Genomic DNA, 16,026 nt, shown 5'->3' with positions numbered 1-16,026 from the left:
GTAAAATAAATATTTTGTATGTATTTTTTCTTTGTATATTGTTGTACATTTATGTAATCTTAGCAATATGTTGTTTTAGATCTATGTAAGGTTAATTAACTAGGTATTTTGTTTGATACATTATTTTATGCTGTAATTATGTCAAATGCTAGAAATCTTGGAGTTTTCTATGCAAATGGTTAAATTCATAACGGTCCATATGGTGTCAATTTGAGTAATTGTGCAGGCAGGAGGCTCTGGATGGGCCGCCCCCCAGTTCACAGGAGCCTTTGGATATGGCCACCCCCTAGTTCACAGGAAACCTTGGATGGACAGGGCATGGCTATGATACTCCTCAACCTCCGTAACCTGTCCATGTAGGAGGCTCTGGTTTTGCCACGCCTATGTGTATTCCTGCGCCAGGTATGTCACGACTCTTTATTCCATAATATTTGATTTATTACGCATTCTCCTCCAATACTCACTTTTTTGCATGATATAAATGCAGGTGTGATCTGCATCAATACAACCACACAGGTTTCCAGCAGTACGCTGCACTCTAGCAGGAACCCATTCTTTGACTATGTAGGGGCCTCAGAAGTGTTGGGCTCATTACAGTTGTATGGTGCACCTCTACCCACTCAGACTACGCAGCAGGAGGCAAAAGGAAGCTATGGTCCCCAGTTGCCCAGACATGAGCGCTATGCGCCTGATTGTTACACACCTTCCGCCTACGAGCATCCTCGAGAGGAGGTGGATGCCGACGTTCCAAAGTCAGCACGTAGGCGAAAGCGTGCAGAGGCAGAGCCCAAGGAAGGGGTTGGGGAGGGGTTAGGAGTTTTCTGTGTTGCTTTTATGCTTAATAAATATCATTTGTTCAGCTTTCCATTTCATTAGTTCAGACTGCTAGTTTATGGAGTATTTTAGTTACTGTGATGCTATTATCTTATGATGTTACTATCTTATTTTGCTATCTTATTCTACTATGTTATTATGCTAGGAACAGCCGATAGGAATATCAGGATGTGAAACCTCCATCTTTTCTACTAACCCAGTAGATATTTTCTTGCACTCGGCAATCTGTCTTTCCATAACCCATGCTTCGTTTAGCGATGGAGTACTATATGCTATTGTATCTTGTCGAAGATTATGTACGAGTAAGGTACGAGTTGGTGCATATTACCTTACATACTGTAGCCATAGACAAGCAATAAATGCTTAGGATAACCCTTATATGTGATGTACTTTACTTTCTTCAATAAAAAGATCGAGATTTATCATTCTACCAATACATTTTTTCTAAGCCCAATAATTTCATTGGATTCTCTGCCTTACATGCAGAGGCAATAATAACCACATGCTGAACTTTTGCAGAATAAAATGATCACATCAAGCAATAGCTTTCACAGGGAATCTCTCCCAAGCATCAATGTCACAACTTTTTCAGCTTTCACAGGGAATCCTATACTCCAGCCCCCAGCCAAGTTCGTGCACTCAGTCCATGCACCAGCCCCAATCCATTATAAATAACTTGACTCTAATCCATGGATAGACCACTCATTTCTCAGCTCTCTCAACTGCAATGTCATCCTCATCTCCACCAAGCCCACCCAAGAAACATTAGGGTATTTTTATCCCCCAAGGGGTCAACCGCCGATGTGCTTCTGTGGCAACCCTTGTAGGCTTGACGTGTCCAAGAATATATCCTACACATATGGCCTACACTTCTTCATGTGTGCCAACTACTAGTACGATAAGTCTCGATATGGACCGTATGAGTACCCACTGGTATAGCGACATAGGTCACTCATGTGGCACTTTTCATACGATTTCATACAATGTCTTACTAATATCCCCTCTTGTTTTATTTGTCCTGTCTCCTACACCTATCTGTGACTTCATGGAATGGCTCGACTTGGAGACAAATGAGCACTAGAAGCGGTGGGTCGACATGAGCATGCGGTGAGGGAAGGAAGCATACGAATGCCGGTAGTATGAGCAACAGCATGAGGAACTACGGCTGAAGCGTTAGGAGGATGAGTGCATGAGGAAGGCCGTAGTTGAGAGTGCCGCAACTGAAGCACACAAAGCAGAGAGGGAAAGGAAGCGAGAGAGGGTCCGTCATGCTAGGACAGCGAGCACCAATGCCCTAAGGAAGGGCAAGTATCCTAGAGGCACTCAGTAGAGAGCATCTATTGTAACCCGACCATATTTTTTCCCCTAAGGCATGTAATGTTCATCAGCATATGTAACATCTATACTGGGTTCTATACTACTTATGCTTTACAACTACTATTGTAGCCTCCCATGTAATTTTTCATTAGCTACGTCCCATTGTCAGATAAGCGATTCTACTGTTTATTTTACATCTTTACATTCCGTATAAGAAATAAGTTCAATCACAAAATTAAAAAGCGATATAATATATTGTCAACAGAAGAAAATTTTTGGCCATTCTGACGCAGCAGATAGTGTTCACGTTGAGCGCACGGGGATTTTTCGTTCAACCATTTGGTGAAAACAAGTTTTCTGTTAACGGTTTGGTGAAAATTAATTTTCGTGTACTATTTGGCGATAATTAGTTTTCGCCAATGGTTTGATGAAAATAGTGTTTTCACCATATGGTAGGGTGAAAAGTTGTTTTCGTGAAACTGTTGGATGAATATGTATTAATTTTAGAATTTCTTCGTAAGTAATATTAAATTTTTTTAGGGGACGATGTAGTCAGGAGAAGCGAGACAGAGCAACACCAGGAACCGCACGTAAGTGAGGAGGGTAGGAGGACCCAATTGCAAGTGTTAGCCGTGTTGGAAATAGGGAGGGAGAGAGATGTGCAGTGTGCATTCGCCAGCAAGTTATAAGCTGGCAGGAGAAAACAATAGGGACCATGGATGTACTAACAAAAGACGAAAGAAGAAAGAAGCAACGAGACTCCAGTGTTCATAGCTATCTTGTTCCCTCAATTCCCCTTTTCTCTCTGATTTCCCCAAATCGACTCCCGAAAAGCTTGTAGGTTCAAAATAAAATCAATGCATTCCCAACACCCATATGACGTATTAGTAGGGCTGGAAATAAAGCTTAGGCTCATGAGCCAGCTCTTTGGCTCAAAAATGCTTGGTTCGGCTTGGTGGCCAAATGAGCCAAGTCCATGCTAGCTCGCGAGCTGCTCTCTGGCTTGGTCGCCGACCTAGTCCATAGAGCCCAACGCTCTTTTAGGGTTCCAACTCTCCAAGTCCAAGCCAATTAATCTCAATCTGAGCAACTATCTAAGCGTCGCTGCCCTCACATCCTACAATCCCGTTTCTCCGTGACTTCGCCCACCTCTTCAACCTGCCCCCACCTCTGCCCCTCCATGACTCTGCCTCCCGTACCTCCTTGTTCTTAGCATCGACGTGGCCCTAGAGGAATCTGGCCCGCTTGACGGTGAAGACAAGCAACTCGGCAACGTGGAGTTGGACTAAGTTGGAGATAGCGCGGTCGAAGGAGGCTGTGGCACAGAGAAAGGCCTCCTGGTAGGTGACACTTGTAGGACCTCAATCCCGGTATCTTCTGTACCGATTAAATCAGTCCCTGGATCAAGTAGCTGATATGTATAGTACAACAGTTGTAATATCACAGTCAAACTTTGTACATAATTACTAAGGTTTAGAGTACAAAAAGTTATAACACATACTGTATTAATCCTAGTCGAGAGGCCAACAAAACACAGTGGAAAGCAAAAGCCCAAGCCACAATAAGCTTAGGGTGTGGACGTGACTTCTAAGACTATTCTTCATCCTTGCCTTTACCTCTAGCAAACTCAGCATCGACTTCCTCATTTGAATGACAGCAAGAATGAGTACGAAAGGTACTTAGCAAGCCCAATACTACTTCAATGTGTTGATAGATGCATAAAGGGGTAATTCAAGGATAATGCTTAACGGTTTAGTTTTAAGCATAAAACAATTTATGCAGGTATCCAATTGTATCATCTAGGATTTACTTAAACAGTTCAAAACCAGGTAACAAGCTATATTCGAAGGATTTTTGGTCCAGGGAGGGGCTACACTGTCACGTCCTAAAATCCGTAATTGTGTGTTTTAATCCTAAAAACATGCAATTTCAGCTTCATGTTCCAGTTTGGGTCACTGGAGCACCTCACTTTTAATCAATGAGGTGGGAGAAGGAAAAACTAAGAGAAATAAAAGAGCTAGAAGCAAGTCTGGACTTTCCTCTAGGTAAATGGGGCCCACTTGGGTGGAAAATATCTCTCTATAGGTGGGCAACAACACTCTCTCTCCCCCTAAAAAGCTTGCCCATACGTACTACTCACCCACTCCACCAGATAAGGCTTTTTGAAGAAGCAAGTTGGAGTTGGCTGTCTCTCACTCTCTCTCTTAGGCTCCCTTTTTCCCCTTTTGGATCCCTACCTCTGGGAGCAAGATCAAGGTACGTATGTGGTACTCACGTGACCACCAGCTCAAGGATTACTCGTCCATCCAATTCATTTTCAGTTTCCCCGAAAGAATTCGAGCTGGTTCTGAACTTGTTTGGTGTTCTTTGGGAGAAGCAAGGAAGCAGCAGTTTTTCCTCTCTTCTCCAAGCCATTTTCCGTCGTTTCCTCCTTCAACTGGCGGTCACCAACCTCAGCAAAGGACCTTGGGTGAGTCTGCTAGGCTCCCATGGCAAGTATGCTCATTTTTGGTTGGATAGATCTTGAATCTGGAACTAGGGTTGTAAAGTTCTTAAAGTTCTGCAGTCTGGGAACAAATGAGGATTTATGTGGAATTGAGTTAGGAATCATGTTGCTAGGCGGTTGAGCAAAGTCTAGACCCTGTACACCCTTCTAGGTATTTTTACTTTTGATTTAGAGAGACTCCCAGGTTAGTTTAGCCCAGTTTTTCCCTTCGTAATGGCTGCTGTTCTAGAGCTGCGCGAGGCTGATTTTACTGTAGCGCCGAGACTGTTCACACCGAGCGCCCTGGTACTGTTCACCGAGCAGCCGGATACTGTTCACCTAGCCGGGGGGTACTGTTCACCCGAGCACTCCGGTACTGTTCACCGAGCACCGGGGGTACTGTTCACCCGAGCACGAGCACAGTTCACCCCGAGCACTCCCGAGCACTCCGGGTACTGTTCACCCGAGGTCCCGGGGGTACTGTTCACCCGAGCACTCCCGAGCACCCCGGGTACTGTTCACTCCGAGCACCCCGGGTACTGTTCACCCCGAGCACCCGGGTACTGTTTATCCCGGGTACCCGCGAGTACTGTTCATCCCGGGCACATCGAGCACGGTTTATCAGGCTTTCCTGATAGCTGATAGCTTGTAAAATTCGTAGTTAATTCGTAGGGACTCCAAACTTTTTGAGACCACTTGGAAAATTCTGGTTTGGACAGTACGATCTTGGAATAATGTTGTCATGTATTGTGGAGCATATTTTTCTTACATGGTCGCATTTCATACATGCTCATTACATTGCACGCATTGCTTTCTGTAGTGAACGCCGATCCGTCGATCCCGGAGGCCGTGGGCGATCGTGAGGCGTCCCACCTTTCTGATCCAGGGCAGCAAGGCAAGCCTCGTTCATATTGCACCGTGTATACTTGAAAATTTAATATGTTATCTACGCTTATGTATACATTGCATGTGTCGGGTACTGAGTTGGGTAGAACCTATGCCGATGCATTATCCCATTTCGGTCACATGTCATGTGTTGTTCCTAGGAGCCTAGTGGTGTCATCGAGGTCTAATTTTAGTTCGCTATGCTTAGTGGTACTTAGGCTTTCCGGTAGAAGTCGACGACGGCGTCCACCATTGTCGCGAGCCTAGGACTTATTACTTGTTCACACTTATGGTTGTGTTGATGATGAGTCGGTTTGGTGAGTGGTGAGTTGAGACGAGGTGTGGGCGGTGTTAGGGGTGTCATCTGCTCACGAGGAGTCCTCAGGCAGTTCGGGGAGGGAACCCGGACACCGTAGACCGCTTGCACCGGTTAAGCACCGATCATCGGTGTAGTCGGCTTTAGCACATACCTTACTCACCACATGCTGATATAATGGTAGGCGAGCCGATTACCTTCGCAGACGTGGTCATGTGGGCCTCGTCATAGACGGTGTGAGTCCGGTTTGAGTCCGGGCTTTTAGCGGTATTAGTTTGCTCGGGGAGTAGTTCTAATACCGCCGTGCCGAGCTATGGTTGATCCACATGGTTGGGCCTGGTTGGGAAAGGTTGTCACGGGTACCCCCTTGTGCGCATCTTAGCGGGTGGCACAAGCCGTATGGTCCCTGTGTCGTGTGGGTCCAGGAGTATCCCCCTGCAGGGTGTATAATCAGTTCGAACTGCCGCGCTCTCGGTTATGAGCATCGCTATCGCTTATCTCCACCGAGCGACCATATTTTGGTCGTAGAGTTTCGATGTGGGTTGTGGCATGGTTGGATTGGGGTGGTTTGGTCGGTATGTGGTTGGTGGTTTGGTGGGAATGGTTTGCTTTTATACACTTGTTGTTATATATCTGTTTTGATCAGTTGGTTGGCAGGGTTTGAGTCGGTGGTTGGTTAAGTCAGTTGCTTACACCTAGAGTCTAGGTTGCTTACCGCTTAATGAACTTAAACATGTCTTAATCCTTGCTACAGCTTCAAATGCATGATCCTTGGAGTCGAGAATATATATACTCATACTGTGTAAGACTTGCTACTACCTTCGTACTAAGGGGTGCTGCCCTTAAGTTGCTTTCAGGTTCGCAGGTTGGCGAGGGAGAGGCAGTGTTCGGCTACTTTGTGCCTGCCGATCAGGGTGGCGGGCAGGAGTAGCACCTTCTACTCCGAACTCCGGCGCTTGTGGTATGGAGCCTAAGGGCATACGGCTCCATATTCTTTTGTTGTATAGGTTTATCTTCCACTGCGTAGTTGTTGTTGTTCCTCTTTTGTTGTAAATTGTGGAAGCAGTTGCATGTTTAATAATGGTAATCCAGTTTAATTATTTGCTCTCTATTAAACTGTGTTGTGATATTTGAGTTGGAAGGCATGTGTTCCGATCCTGGGCACAAAACACGTGCCGGGACTACCGGAATGGTATTCTGGTTAATCATCGAGGTTGTGATTATGAATAATGATCCTCCTGATGATTAATTAGAATACTATTTGGACGGTTCCTCACATACACCTCATTCCGTAGTACCTTTTATCACATCTAGTGTACCTCTAGTACCACACAGATCCTGACAGATTTAGCCAACAACCACATAACACAAATGTCTAGTCTACACACTCACTCATCAAGACACACGCACCCAGAGTCGAGTCAACACAATTGTTGCTTTCACATGTCCATGACTGTGGACATGGCTATTCCAATAGGTTTACACTCTGCAGAGGTCATACATCTTTTACCCATACGATATGCTCAGCCTCCAATCGTTGCAAGCGGGGAAGCGAATCATACTGAGACACTCCAATCATCTTTCCTGCCGGGCTTTTCTATGAGATTTACCCCCAAGCACCAGAGTCCATGTACTAAAGGCCAGTCCCCTTTTTAATCCTGAGCCGGTACTAGAAACCTCCAAACATAGGGACAGATAGCCACTTGACTGCTCGCTGCTCTCAGCCTCCTAGTATGATGCCCAACTCAGTCTGGTGAAGGAGAAATCAAGTACTGCCCATTTAGGACTTATGGTTGCACAGGGTGGCTAGGCTAGATGGTGCAATGACTCGGTCCTTAAGCTGTCAAGGCATGTATCTTTTGGCAATGAATACCACAGAGGTGACTCAAGCCCTCAGGAAAAAGTTTTCACCTATTTTTACACATCATCCACATGATATCAACCATCAAGGATTTATGGTATATGAGTTATCATTGATAACAATAAATCTTACCTCTGATGAGAGGTGTTTTAAAAGCAACGTCTCCGAAGAGACGTATTCAATCCTAAGCATGCTAGATATCAAGTCGTCGTATGTCATTAATATAGATAACAATAGGTAATCCTAGGGTGATATGTATTTTGGATGATAACATTTATGGCATAGAAAGTGTTGATAGGATTAACTACTACAAGCAGTTTGTAAAAGCGCTGACGCTTCCCGAGCAGCACTCATAGAATTCTGGCGGTTCTACGAATTGTGACTACGATCATTAACGGGCTATACTAAAGAAGAATCAAATAATACCAAATGGAAAGTCAATGAGACTTAATGAATATCACACTATGATAGATAGGTAGATCTCAAATTTAGATGAATTTCAATGAAAGAATCGCCAGAATCTGAGCTAAAACAGAGAAGTTATGGCTCTTGAAAGATTAAATCTAAATTTAAATTGAGAAATTACAAAATGATACTATTCAAAGGTGGGACCCACGAGTGGGGCACACTGAACAATAGCTTAGGCCCACATGAACAGTACCAGGTGGGCCGAGATGGGTTCTGATTGGTTCGGGCTTTGGGCTACATAGTATTGGGCTGCATAGTACTGGCCCGCTTGTGTTTGGGCCAAGCGGCTTAGCGACCTACGGGAGCTAGACCGCCCATGGGGGCGTGGCCTGTGGGTGGGTTTGGCTGGCATGGCAGGTCAGTCGCTACTGGGCCGAGCCAGGCCGAGCAGCACACGGGCGAGTCCGATCATGCTGGCGCGCGATGGAGAAGGGGGAGAGAATAGCGGCGGCGAGGGATTGAGGCGGGGGTCACCGGTAGGCTTGCCAACAATGTGTTTCGGCCAGGGTTTCGTAAGGGGAATTCCATGTTGGGGATCTACACAACACGGCGAACTTTGTGGTGGGCTCAACATCAGCAGCCGACGGCAGGAGCTATACCAGACAGTGGCCAGAGAGGGGACAGTAGTGTGGGAAAAATTAGGCAGCACCTCCCCTACACTGGGAGGTGCCAACCTACAAAGAAAGGGGGCATGAGGCCCCTAGGTATCACAGCATGATGGACGTCCACAGACATGGAGCATCAGCACACCGGCGATGAGTAAAAGCATGGCGACAAAAGGCAAACACACGGCAGTGTGTGATAACCGGCCAAGAGAGAGCACGGGGTCGATGGCTTGCTACCTAGGAGTGGCGCTAAGGGGTTTAGGGAGGCTCATCGTGCTTAGAGACGGTGAGAATGGGATGGAGGTTGATGGAACGATGGTGCCAAAGTAGGAGACGGCTCAGCTTTGGCTCGGATGGTCTCCTATCGAGCTTCTGACGAACGAACGGTAGCATAAGGACCGCGGCGGCTCCCTGGAGATCCTCGGTGGCTTGTGGATAGCGTACTTGCGACGGCGGAGGTGCGGTGGTGTGAATGGCGATGGCGGTGAGGTAGCGTGGTGAATGGAGAAAGAGAGAGAGGGAAACCAGGGGCCCTATTTATAGAGGTGAGGGAGGCACAGTGGCAAGGTGGCAGGGCGGCGCCCACTACGTTTCCCGTGGCGTGGGCACTCTGCACCGTCCACGTGCAGGCAGGGCATGAAAGTCACATGGCATGGGCGCGCAGGCATGGGAGGAGAGAGAGCGAGAGAGAAAGAAGAGAGCGGGAGAAGGGCGGAGGCCGGTTGGGAATTTCCCAGAGAGGGGAAAATGGTGGCCGGCGTCATGGTGAGGTGGAGGAGGGAAGAGAAGGGAGAAGGTGCACGATCACGTGGTGGATGGCTGACATGCGAACAACCGAGGTGCACGAGGCACAGGAGGCGAGGCAGTTCAGCACGAGGGCGAGTAGGCCGAGTGAGCCGAGTGGTGTGATCGTGACCCAGCGCGGGGAAGGAAGAAGGGGGGAAGGAAGGCCGGGCCGGTTGTCATGGGCTGCGCTAGAGAGAAGGGAAAGTGGTTCGGCCCAGGAAGAGAGAAAAAGGAAAATGGAATAAGGAATTAGATTTCAATTGAAATTGGGGTATTTGAATTTGGATTTGACTTTGGATTAAAATCAATGCAAATAAACATATTTTAATTGTGATTTGGACTTGGATCTTGATTCTTGAGGGAGGATTTGAATTTAATTTGGATTTGGGTTGAATAAAAACTAAGAATAGATTCGAATTTAATTTGGATTTGGTCAACTTAATATATTTACTATATGAATGTATATGTACTGGTATATATACATTCATATACATACCTCCTTGATTTTAGTTAGCCTAATCAATCATAAAAAGTTTTAATTTGGGGCAAAATTTGTAATTAATTAACATTTTAAACTTAGGATGTTACAACACTGATCTGGCACGCGATGAGGTCTTCCATGGTCATCTTCCTGATGTCTTCCAAAGGAGCCCACGATGGAGAGTGCCTTGGGTGGTGATAGGCAGGCGGAGCGCATGTTGGGCAGGTAGGAGAGGTAAACGAAGGCGCTATTGTTGAGGCAGAGTGAGGAGAGTAGAGTGGCCGGGTCAGAGAGCAGGGGACGATGGCATAGGGATTAGGGAGGATGAGGATGGTATCGAAGGATAGGTGTTAGGTGTGAACACAAGAGCATTAGGCCCTAGCTCATGAGCCAGCTGTGCTGGCTCGAGCCTCCACCAAGCTCATGCCGAGCCTGATTTTCAGAAAGTTTCCTGAGCTGAGCTTGGCTTGGCTCGTTTCCACCCCTATGGATTAGATCAGCTAAAATTTGCTCCTCGCTTTGAATTTCAGTCCACAAAAGACCCAAAAAAATTCCTCAATCTGGCGTTGTCCAAGGAAGCTAACACAAACACATACCTTAGACCTCGCTACACATCTCATCAGAAGAATCATCTGGAAGAGATGGATGAGCAGATCGCTCAGCTTAATCATTTCATGAAATGACTCGAGGAAGATAAAGTGAAGCAGGAGGAGGATCATGCAGAGCAGAAGGCTTACAACCAGCTCATGCAGGAACGACTTGAAGAAATTCAACATTCGTTTGATGCAAGATCTCAAGACTCATGTCCATGAACTACACTAGGCGATCGAGGATCTTTACATTCAAGTCAAGCAAATCGAAGAGCATCCGATTCTGACCGGTGCCTCCACGATTTTACCTACAAGTGTCACATCGATGACCACCAGGGCGTAGCCATCCATGCTAGGGGTAGCACCTAGGGACATGCGCGTCGGGCCAGATGGCCACCACGAGTATCGCGATCACCGGAGGTTGGCTCATGGGTGTGTTGTCACCTACACACTGCCTCCGGTCACAGGTGCGCAGCAACAACCTGATTTTGACCTCTTCGCATTTCACACTATTGATTATCCTGGTTTGTCAGATTTTACTGTTCCACATATCGGTCAATATTTTAAACTGGAGTCCCCTATTTTTTATGGTATGAATCCACACTTCTGACACACTAGTTGCGAAGATTACTTCAAGTTGTATGGCGTACCAAGAAAATAATGGATGTCAATCGCTTCATACCATTTTACTAGTTCGGCAGCAGTATGGCTTCAAGCTCAAAGTCGTACATGGTGATGAGTACATCGCTATTGCGGACACACGCACTACCAGTAATCGTCTAGAACAAATTTTTGTTGCGCCATTGCAAGGTCCTATGACACAAGCTCATTCATGTCAATTAAATCATGAGGTGAGCTCGTTCCTCTGTGTTCATAACCATACCTATGAGGATAGGATGCAACTAAGTAATTCTTGTGATGTCTTATTACTCAAAAATATGAGGGAAGATAACTCAAGTGAACCCTTGTCAGGGATTGTCAAAGCTTATCGGGACCTTGCCAGAGCTTATCGGACTTCAAGTCAAGTTCCTACTCATGGGAAGGATGGAATCCCAAGTAGGAATAAGCTAGTTAGGTTCCAAGGCAATTCCTACTTGAACACCAAATTCATCTCGGATTCAACAAACAGCTGTGCAACAAAGGAAGATATCTCTTTTATACGAAGTCCAATGGAAGTGTTTAGCCACATGATTGAAAGACTACATCGTGATTTTTCCAACGGATCCAACCCTATCAACAAATTCCTCGTGAGTGACTCGAAACCTCAAAACAAGTTGGCATTGTAATAGATACAGTTAGAGTCCGAATTTGTTTCCTTGGTTTCTTAGGTAGCGTCTAGAGGGCTTGCATGCCCAAAAATAGAGCCCAGGTGCGGCCAAGATTAGTGGAGTTTTGTTGAAGCATTGTTTTCTCCTATGTGTGTCTTGCGACGATCTAGTTGACTACTTTGCATAACTCCACCTTTATCAATGCATCGTTTTTCATCTAGGTTCACAATTTCATATTGTCTTCAATTATTCTTGCTTATTCTTCTGTTGCTTGCAGGAATAAGAACTTCATGTTTAGACTAATTGTGCCTATGGCCAGGTCAATAACCTCCAGGAGTTAGTTTAGTGATTGCCAAGGCGCTTCATCGTCATAAGAGTACTAATCATGATGTGGAACACATCCACACCGATGATGCTGACCAGTGTTTGAGCATTATAGCAGAATGAGTGGTTAGTGCTCAACCAGCCCATGCGGAGCAAAATCAGCGACACAATATATTCCAAATCAAAGGTGTCAGCAAGGAACATTTGATTCGCATCATTATCGATGGAGGAAGTCGCAACAACTTGGCCAACATCGATTTAGTAGAGAAGCTAGCGCTGCCTGCATGACAACACCCACATCAATACTACATTAAATGGTTCAACAGCAGTGGTATGATTAAGGTAACACGAACGGTGAGAGTACACTTCGCTTTGGGTTCATATCATGATTTTGTTGACTGCGATGTTGTGCCTATGCAAGCTTGTTCTATGCTATTAGGAAGGCCATGGTAGTATGATACATATTTTTTGCATCATGGTAAGACTAATCAATACTCTCTTATGCATCAAGGAAAGAAAATTGTGTTACATCCTATGACTCCTGAACAAATTGTTAAAGATGATCTTGTTAGAGCTACTAGAGAGAAGAAACATGAGTCATCTTAAAGTGAAAATTAGATTATAGCAAAGAATTTGAGAAACATAAGAAGAAAGATAAACCTGCTACAACTAGGAAAGAAGAGATTAAACTAAAATGGTTGAGTTTCCTTGCTACCAAATCTGATATGCATGAATTTGATGCTAGTAATTATGTTTGCTATGCTTTCGTGTGCAAAGAAGCTTTGTTTTCATTTGAGGATATGATTCCTTCTTTGCCTCCTACTATCACTAACATTTTGCAGGAGTACACTGATGTTTTTCCGAAGGATGCACGACCAGGATTACCACTGCATTCGATTGAGCACCAAATTGATCTAATCTCTGGCATCTCTTGCCCAACCTTGCACCATACCGAACCAATCTAGAGGAGACTAAGGAGATTCAGCGCCACTTAGCCCATGTGTTGTTCCTATTATTCTTGTTCCTAAAAAAGATGGTTCATGGCATGTGTGTAGACTGTAAAACTATCAATAATATTACTATTGTTATCATCATCCTATTCCTAGGTTAGATGATATGCTTGACGAATTGAGTGGCTCTGTTGTGTTCTCTGAGGTTGATTCGCGTAGTGGCTATCACCAAATTTGCATGAAATTAGGGGATGAATGGAAAACAACGTTCAAAATGAAGTTTGGGTTATATGAGTGGTTGGTTATGCAGTTTGGTTTGACTAACGCCCTTGGTACCGTGATGAGGTTGATGAACGAGGTTTTGCATGATTTCATTGGCAATTGTGTGGTAGTATACTTTGATGATAGTCTGATATATAGCACAGCTATAAACAAGCATGTTGAACATTTATGTGTTGTTTTTTATGATCTACGAGATGCACGTTTGTTTAGTAACCTCGAGAAGTGCATCTATTGCACCAATCGAGTATCGTTTCTTGTCAATGTTGTGACCCCGCAGGGAACTGAAGTTGATAAAGCTAAGATTAAAGCTATCTAGAGTTGGCTGACGCCAACAACAATCACTCAGGTGCGAAGCTTTTTAGGACTTGCTGGATTCTACCATCGCTTTGTGAAGGATTTCCGCACAATTGTAGTGCCTATGATTGAGCTCATGAAGAAGGATGTTCCGTTTGTCTAGAGTGACACACAAGAAGTCTTCACGGTATTGAACGATAAGTTGACACATGCTCCTTTGCTGCAGCTTCCAAATTTTAATAAGATGTTTGAGCTTGAATGTGACGCTAGTGGCATAGGACTTGGTGGTGTTTTATTGCAAGAAGGCAAACCAGTAGCATATTTCATTGAAAAATTAAGTGGGCCTAGTTTGAACTATTCAACTTATGACAAGGAATTATATGCTTTAATTTGAGCTTTGAAAACATGACAACATTATCTTTGGCCTAAACGATTTGTGATACACTGTGATCATGAGTATTTGAAACATATTAGAAGTCAAAGCAAATTGAACCATAGACATGTTTAGTGGGTTAAATTCATTAAGTCTTTTTCCTATGTCATTAAACACAAAAAGGGTAAAGAAAATGTGATTACAGATGCCTTGTCTCGTCGATATACCATGCTTTCACAACTTGACTTCAAGATTTTTGGACCTAAAACGATTAAAGATCAATATGCTCATGATGCTTATTTCAATGATATCTTGCTGAATTACAAAGATAGAAGGATCTGGAACAAGTTCTTCATCAATAAAGGATTTGTGTTTCGCGCTAACAAGCTATGCATCCCAGATAGCTCCGTCTTTTGTTGTTACAGGATGCGTATGGTGGCACGCTAATGGGACACTTTGGTGTCAAGAAGACCGAGGACATACTTGTTGAACACTTCTTCTGGCCGAAGATGAGGCGGGACGTCGAGCAACTCATTGCTCACTGCACTACATGTCAAAAAGCTAAGTCATGACTTAATCCACATGGTTTATATATGCCTCTCCCTGTTCCTACTACTCCTTGGGAAGATATATCGATGGACTTTGTTTTAGGACTGCATAAAACCAAGAAGAGGAGGGACATTATCTTTGTGGTTGTGGATTGATTTTCTAAGATGACACATTTTATTCCATGTCATAAGAGCGATAATGTTACACATATTGCTGATTTATTCTTTCATGAAATTGTTCGCTTGCATGGTGTGCCTAATACTATAGTTTCAGATCATGATGCTAAATTAATTAGTCACTTTTGGAGAACCTTATGGATAAAATCAGGGACTAAGCTATTATTTTCTATTACTTGTCATACATAAATTGATGAACAAACTGAAGTTGTTAATAGAACATTATCTACAATGCTTAGGGTTGTGTTAAAAAAGAATTACAAAATGTGGGAAGAATGCTTACTTCATATTGAATTTGCGTATAATCGTCCATTGCATTGTAATACAAATATGTACTCTTTTCAAATCATTTATGGTTTTGTACCTCATGCTCCAATTGATTTATTACCTATTTCATCTTTGGAGAAGGTAAATTTTGATGCTAAGCAATGCGTTGAGTTGATTTTAAGAATGCACAAGACAACTAAGGAAAACATAGATAAGCAGACAATCAAGGAAGAAAACATGTTACTTTTGAACCTGGTGATCTTATGTGGTTGCATTTGAGAAAGGATAGATTCCCTAATTTCATAAAATCTAAATTGATGCCTCGAGCTGATGGTCCTTTTGAAGTTATTGAGAAGATTAATGATAATGCAAGCTTGAGTTACTTGCAGATTTTAGGGTTAGCCCCATGTTTAATGTTACAGATTTAAAGCCATATTTAGGAAAAGAAGATGAATTACTATCGAGGATGACTTCAATTCAAGAAGAGGAGGATGATGAGGACATCATAGCTATGGATACGCGCACTACAAGTAGTCATCCAGAATTGGTTGTTGCTGCGCCATTGCAAGGTCCTATGACATAAGCTTGTGCAGATCAATTAAATCATGAGGTGATATAATTCTCTGTGTTCACCATACTTATGAGGATGGGATTCTACTAAATAATTATTGTGATGTCTTATTACTCAGAAATATGGGAGAAGAGAGCTCGAGTCGAACCCTTGTCAAGGATTATTAGAGCTTATCGGGATCTTGCCGGATCTTGTCGAAGCTTATCGGGAGCTTGCCGGATCTTGTCGGAGCTTATCGGTAGCTTGCCGGACTTCAAGTCAAGTTCCTATTCATGGGAAGGACGGAATCCCATGTAGGACCAAGCTAGTAGGGTTCCAAGGAGATTCCTACTCAGACTCCAAAT

This window comes from Phragmites australis, chromosome 12 (assembly GCF_958298935.1).
Source record: "Phragmites australis chromosome 12, lpPhrAust1.1, whole genome shotgun sequence".
NCBI classification, from domain to species: Eukaryota; Viridiplantae; Streptophyta; class Magnoliopsida; order Poales; family Poaceae; genus Phragmites; species Phragmites australis.
Note: the sequence above shows the minus strand (reverse complement) of the source record.